The sequence below is a fragment of the Pyxicephalus adspersus genome, chromosome 10, assembly GCF_032062135.1.
Source record: "Pyxicephalus adspersus chromosome 10, UCB_Pads_2.0, whole genome shotgun sequence".
Taxonomy (NCBI): Eukaryota; Metazoa; Chordata; class Amphibia; order Anura; family Pyxicephalidae; genus Pyxicephalus; species Pyxicephalus adspersus.
Window position 1 is genome coordinate 49,898,603 of NC_092867.1, and position 7,380 is coordinate 49,905,982.

A 7,380-nucleotide genomic window follows, 5' to 3' on the forward strand; every position below is an offset into this window, starting at 1 on the left:
AAAAATTAAGAATACTGGTGTTACGTGAAGTATATAAAACTACTTACAATTGTATCCGGTGGTGATATTGTGAAGGACGGGATGGCTGCTGCCGGACCGATAGAGGTAGTCCCCAGGTTACATACAAAATAGGGACTGTAGGTTTGTTTTTAAGTTGAATTTGTATGTAAGTTGGAACAGGTACATTATTTTAATAAATGCAATTAGGACAGATGTTTATCTCAACATATTATTAGGCAGTGTGGTGTCAGTTACTGTATAAAATCCTGACTGTGAGTTAATTACAAACAAAGCAAAAAAAAAGAAAAAACTTTATGGAGCCTAGACATTCATTAACATCTGGAGCAAGCTCTGCTTTGATATTCAAAAAGAAACAACCTTTGTCATTAAAGAGTTACAAGAGGCTGCAGAAAGAGCTTACCATCATAAGATCACCCACAACCTCAGCTGTGTTTAGCAAAAGATTTCTTCTTGTCATGCAAAGTCATGCAAACTGCCCCCTCCCCCCATCCAGCCTCCATCCTGCACAGAACAAGCAGGGAAGCCCTGTTCGTATCTAGGAGTCGTCCATATGTCAGATGTCCTTAACCCAGGTAGGCACCTGTAGCTTATAATGGGATGATCTTTGTAAGGGCACTTGCCCTTACTGTGTGGTGAACGTAATAGTTCTAGTGCGTATGTGCCAAACCTAGCGCATGCTAGTTTACTTACACAAGTAAGTAAACTTCTGCCCATATTATAACACTGAATAGAGGGAGGAGGAGAAGTTTCCAACTCTTCCTCCTGGGAGTGGTATGCATCGGAATATAGAAGTACCAGACTCCTCCCTCACTTGCCAGAGATCAGAGCAGGAAGGCTAGGAGCTGGCAAGTCCTTGGCATCGAACTAAGATTGATACCCAAATGAGGGATGGGGATGGGATGTGCCTCAGGTAGGTACCCAGGGCATCCCAGCCAAAGGTGCCCATCCAAATGATGACCATGGGTTCGTGAATCCATTGGCACTGGGCACATTTTCCACATTTAAATGTCCCTGGTATGATGAATCGTTGGGATAGGTGCAATTGCTTGGAATCAGTGTGTGTCTGAGTGACGGAGATTTACGATAGGTGATACTAGGTATTGCCCATTATGATGTTCCAGTGTTTGGATAAGATACTAGTTATTGTTTTATGTTGCTTGTTGTAAGTTGTGATAATAATAGTTAGTTGTTCTGGTGTTTAGGATTTTGGTTGGAAGATGCGTGTTTGCCTGTTCCCAAGCATCTGCTCTATGATAAGCTTTTTTGAGTAAGGACTTACTGTATCTTTTTTTGTAGTAAACTTTTTTTTAGGGATCTTGCTTCGTGTTCAAAGTCTTGTCGGTTGGTACAATTTCTTTGTAGCCGTAAATACTGGCTAAAGGGAATACTTTTTTGAGTGGTTCAGTATGCATACTTTTGGCTTGCAAGATGGTATTTCCTGCTGTTTCCGTGCGATAGAGAGTAGTACTTACTTGACCTTCTGGCAGACTTTTAATGTAAATGTCCAGGAATGGTACCTCTTGTTCACTAAAGTTTATAGTTCTTTGAAAAAATTCCAATAAGGAGATACAGGGCCTGCCCAGACAATAAAGATATCGACTATGTATCTTTTCCAAATACAGATAAATTGGAGATAGGTGGAGATCTTTTCATTGGAAAACAGGAATTTCTCCCAATCGCCCAAGTACAGGTTGGCATAGCTTGGCGCACATCTCATGCCCATTGCAACTCCTTGGATTTGTAGATAGTAATTGTTAAAAATTAATATGTTTCGTGTTAGCACATACGTGTTAGTAGGGAAATGATACATTTAATTGGCATTCGATGGGTAATATCTGTCTAGCTGTTAACTAATAAAATGTATTCCCCGATTGTGGGGGATGCTGCAGTAAAGAGCTTCTAAAAATAAAGTCCTTCAAAAATTAGGGCAAGGCGACTACTAAAGGTCCAAGAAAAGCATCGACCAGTTTGCTGGCATTTGAAAAAATGATAAAATGCCTGTGATAATCAGATGTCCCAAGGGATTTTTCAAATCTTTATGTACCTTGGGTAGCGAATAAAAGGTAGACTGGGCGCTTGATATTGAGAGAATCTCCCATTCTTCTGATCAATAGTGCCCATTAGGTAGGCGTCATTTATAATTATTACTAGCTGATTACCTGGCTTTGCCCGGGTATTTATTTATTGCAATCCTATATTATACTATTATATTATAAGGTCTCATGGTTGAAATGTGTCGATACGTTTCCGAGTGATGGTGGAACATAGCAAGTTTGGTTGAAATGTCTCCATGCATTTCCTAGTGATGACATACACACATACATATATAGATCCAAATATAGCTCTGACATATAGCACAGCGCTGTACAAAGATGACTGGTGCACTCACATGAGTCCCAGTCATATGTATAGCAAATTTGGTTAAGATGTCTATGCGTTTTCAAGTGATGGGGGAAGATACACACATACAAACACACATCTAATTTTATATATAGAATATTATTATTAATAAATTAGTTTAAAACTCAATATTAGTCACTAGTTCAACTAAATGAATTACATTCTCCTAACTTAGTAAATTATTCAGACGGACTCCATTACCTCATAGTGGACCCTTACATAAGTCCTTGATCAAGCACCGCAACCTGAAACATATTGACAAAGTAAGTTCACCTTTGACACTACTTCAACACACTTTCACCTCATACTATAGTTTTCAGTTCTTACCCATATTCAGAACCAATATCACATGTAGTCAACAAAGACTTTCTTATACGTTCTGATGTTATGTACACTTTTTTACCTTTTTTTTTACCTTGTCTTAGACTTAATTTATGAAAACAAATGTTATGTTCAGCATGAATATTTTCTTGATGATGCAGATACATATGTTGTTCAAATTTAGATGTAGAAATATAGTCTAGTCTAGGTGTAGGAAATATATGTTACTGTGTTTTCACTATTATCTGGACTAATACTAGTTTTGCATATATTTTGGTTCATTAGTTCCACCTATACATGTCTCCCCTATCCCCTAAAGAAGCCCTTTGGGCGAAACCCATTGGGAAATGAGACAAGACATTTATTTGCCAATTTAATGCATTGCATTGAAGAACTACCGTATTTTTTGCCGTATAAGACACACCAAAACTGGGGGGGAAAAGTTGGTGCGTCTTATACGACAAATACCGTGTTTCCCCGATTTTTTTATAAAATAATTAAAATAAGATACTCACCCAATACCCGATCCTGTGTGTGTCTCCTCGATGCTGGCTGCAGTGTGTGTCTCCTCCTGGCTGCAGTGCAGAGTGAAGGAAGCCGGCACACGCGCCCCCGCGATTCTAAACCAGGAAGCACGCTGCTGATCCCTGCCCTAACGCAGTTACCCGGCCGTACAGTGGAGAAAAAGGTAAGTGAACGGCACAGAGTGATCAGAAGGGGAATTTGAACGGCACAGAGTGATCAGAAGCGTCTTATATTCCGGAGCGTCTTATACGGCGAAAAATACGGTATGTGTAGAATAGGTAGCATAGGAGAATATTGTTAGTATGCAGCATCATTATTAATATTGTATTTCTTTACCAATACATATATTTTTTTGCCACAAAAAGCCTCATTTCTTCTCTAACTTTTTTACCCTTGCATTTATTTTAGAAAATGCACCACTCCTTCAAAAAAATGTTGTAAAAAAGTGCTTGTGGCGCGGGCAGAGGTCGCAGCAGAGTAAGGGGGCGTGTCAGCAGCGAGAGGCCTGAGCTCCTGGTGTCATCTAGCGGTCGTGTCTTGACCAGCAACCCAGCGATTCTTGATTGGGTAACTCGGTCATCCACTTCATCCCAAGTGACATCAGACACCCCCAGCCAACAGTCAGTGGCTTCGTCAGACACAACCCTTAGTTGGCATGGCCTGGGAGCAGACCCTGTGCCCTCACCTGTCCTCAACTTGCCTCTGTCCTTTACTGTTCCCTCAACCACAGAAGTATTGTATGCTGTGGGCTCAGCTTCACTATACAGCGAGGACGAGCTAGTAGAGGACACTCAGCAGCTACTGCCCAGCCAAGACCCGGAGGAGACATCTGCTGCTTTCTCCGCTAGGGGGGCAAGTAGTGATGAGGAGAGTGCCGTAGGAGGTGGTGTTTGCAAGCGGTCAAAGACGGTTGAGGAGGACATCAGTGACGTGCATACACTACTCAATGATGATGAAGCCGATCTCACTTGGGAGCTGGGTGAAGAAGGGGCTTCATCATCATCAGGAGAAGAAGGTGGCAGCTTGCCCGTGAGGCAGCGGCTGAGCCAGCAAGGTGGTAGCATGACTGGTAGTCAGCAGGGTCGCAGCAGTGGGAGGTCGGGAGCCAAACGTGCCCGGGGTAGACCACATGCTTCGCACCAGCTTACCTGCCCGGGAAGTAGTGGTGCAGGGGTTCACGGAGGCAGCGGCGGTAGCAGTCAGTCAGTGCAGAGTGTTGAGGGAAAAATCACCAATTCAGCGGGGTGGCAGTTTTTTGTTAAGTCGTCGGAGGAGGTAAACATGGCCATATATAGAATATGTGGGCAGAAGGTGAAGCGTGTCCAGGGTGCCAATGTTGGCACCACGGCCCTGCGTCAACATATGCAGAGTCACCATAAAGTGGCCTGGGAGAACTGTGGCTCCGATGTGGTGGTCAAGCCTGCCGCAGCAACCACTGCATCAACCAGTGGCACACACCGGCTTTCAGGCAGGCAAGGCTCCACCACCTCAGCTGAAGAAAGCTGTGTGTCATTTCCATCTTCTGCTGGTCCAGATGCTTCTGCTCCTCCTACTCCTTGTCAGTCATTCCGTCAGCAATTAATCACCGAAGCGATTGCCAAGAGACAACAGTATGCGTGCACTCCAACAGCCCAGAAGCTGAATGTGCTTCTGTCCAAGTTGCTGGTGCTGCAGTCCCTCCCTTTCCAAGTGGTGGACTCTGCACCTTTCAGAGAACTGATGGCTTGTGCCGAGCTGAGGTGGAGAGTCCCAAGCCGTCATTTCTTTGCGAAAAAGGCAGTACCAGCCCTGCACAAATATGTAGAACAGAAGGTGGGCCAGTCCTTGAGCTTGTCGCTGTCTGCCAAAGTGCACGGCAGCGCCGACGTGTGGAGCTGTAACTACGGTCAGGGACAATACATGTCCTTTACGGCCCATTGGGTGAATGTGATTCCTGCATAGCCACACCAGCAACTTGGCCAGGTGACACCGCTTCCGCCTCCATGTTCTCACGCCGCTGGTCCTGTGACAACATCTGTCTCTGCCTCCTCATCCTCCACCGTGTCCTCAGCCTCAACTGCAGGGACAATTCACAGTGCCCCTCCAGCATACCACATGTGCAGGGCACGGTGGTGTCACGCTGTTCTGCACCTGGTTTGCCTGGGGGAACGGAGTCACACAGGGGAGGAACTGCTCCGTGTAATTCATCAAGAGATCGAATCATGGCTTTCTCTGCAACAACTCAAAATCGGAACTATGGTGACCGACAAAGGGAAGTCCTTCTTTCACCCACCTTCGTACTGGTATTGCCACCCACCGCCCCACTCTGTCACTGGGTCACTTTGTTGTCTCTTGATGCTGCTGCTGCCATCTCCACACTATATCACCTTGCCACTCTGTGGTCTCCTGATGCTGCTGCTGCTGCTGCTGCCACCACCTCCACACTGTGTCACCTTGCCACTCTGTGGTATCCTCCTGATGCTGCCGCCACCTCCAGACTCTGTCATTGTGCCACTCTGTAGCCTCCTGAAGCTGTCACCAACTCCACACAGGTGTAAAAGGAGTGTGCTTCTTCTTGAAGCTAACATGGACCTGTAACGCTGAGTTCATTCAGTCAGTTTGGCCCCGTGACTGCCCAAATAAGTGAAGTGTGCAGTGATTCTAATAGCGACGCCTGTCATCTGCATGTCATACTAATTCACAGTATTATTTCACTACCACAGCAGACACCCTATGCGTGTTACTGCAAGGCACAGTGTTCTACACCACTATCAAGGATCTCGGCAGCCCAGAGATAGCCATTTTTTAACGCGATTCGCTTTCTGACACTGGGCCTTACATTGCACCCCAGAATTTTTTGGTAGTCTTTAGTTTTTTAAATACCATGCAAACAGTCAAAATACAAAATACCAGTGCCTAAAGCAGCAAAGCAACCCCAAAACATAAGTGAACCTTCTCTAAGTTTGACTGTAGGGAGCGTGTTCTATACAGACAACCAAAAACATGAATGAGCCAACATTTCTCCATTTTAACTGGTTTCAAGTGGGAATTTTCACATTGCCAGCACCTGTTAATTGCTATGGAATTACACACTAAAGGGGCATCACATGCTTGACATACATTTTTTAGTAAGATTCTGATAAGGTGCCAATACTTTTGTTCAGGCCATTTTTGACATTTTGTGTGGTTATATCTCAGATTTTCAGTGCCAACCAGAAAGAAACATGATAATACCAAAGCATTTGCAATTGCAACAGTTTTCTGGGAGAAGTGGTCTGTCATAAATGCAAGGGTGCCAATGTTTTTTGGCCATGGAGCCATGGGATCTGCTCCATGCTACTCTCAATGACAGTATTATTCTCAGATGGGAGGGAAGGTATTGTCTATGTTTTCTTTTTCCCCTATACTGTTATTTATATTGTTATTTACAAAACTTTTTAATAAAAATTTACATAAAAAAAACCATAAAGAATAAAAAAAATTCCAAAAATATAAAAATGAAGGCTCACCTTTGTTGGAGTGCACATCATTAGTTGTATAAAATCAGCACTTATACATATTCAATTTGAAATGATGTCCTCAATATGACTGTTGGTGAGCCTTGATGGTGGTTGCCTTTGAAAAGTCAATGAGGACAAATCTAACAGAAAATATAGGATATTTAAAAAAAAACAAAACAAAACAAAAACAAACAGTCCAATGTGAGCCTAATGTAATGAGTGGCTGACTCCCTCTTCACTGAAAAAGCACCTCAACTACAATTCCCTGCGTCTTTAAAACAATCCAATGCGGGGCCATGCGTAGGCAGAGAGGCCGCTGGTCTATAGACGTGAGTGATGCAGCTACTACAATTTCCGGCATTACTTGCGTCTATAAAACAGTCCAATACAGGGCCATGCATTGGCAGCGAGGCCGCTGGTCTATAGACGCAAATGATGCCAGGAATTGTAGTAGCGGCGCTATTTCAATGCAGCCGCTGGCCAGCTGCATTTAATATTTAGGATACATTTGGGGGCCAAAAAAAAAGAACGTTGCGGGCTAGAGTTTTATATGGCTACAGCTGGGGGTTGGAGCTAAGGAACCAGAAGGAATAATAACAGCACAGAAGAAATATTCCTAATCCCGGAATAAAAA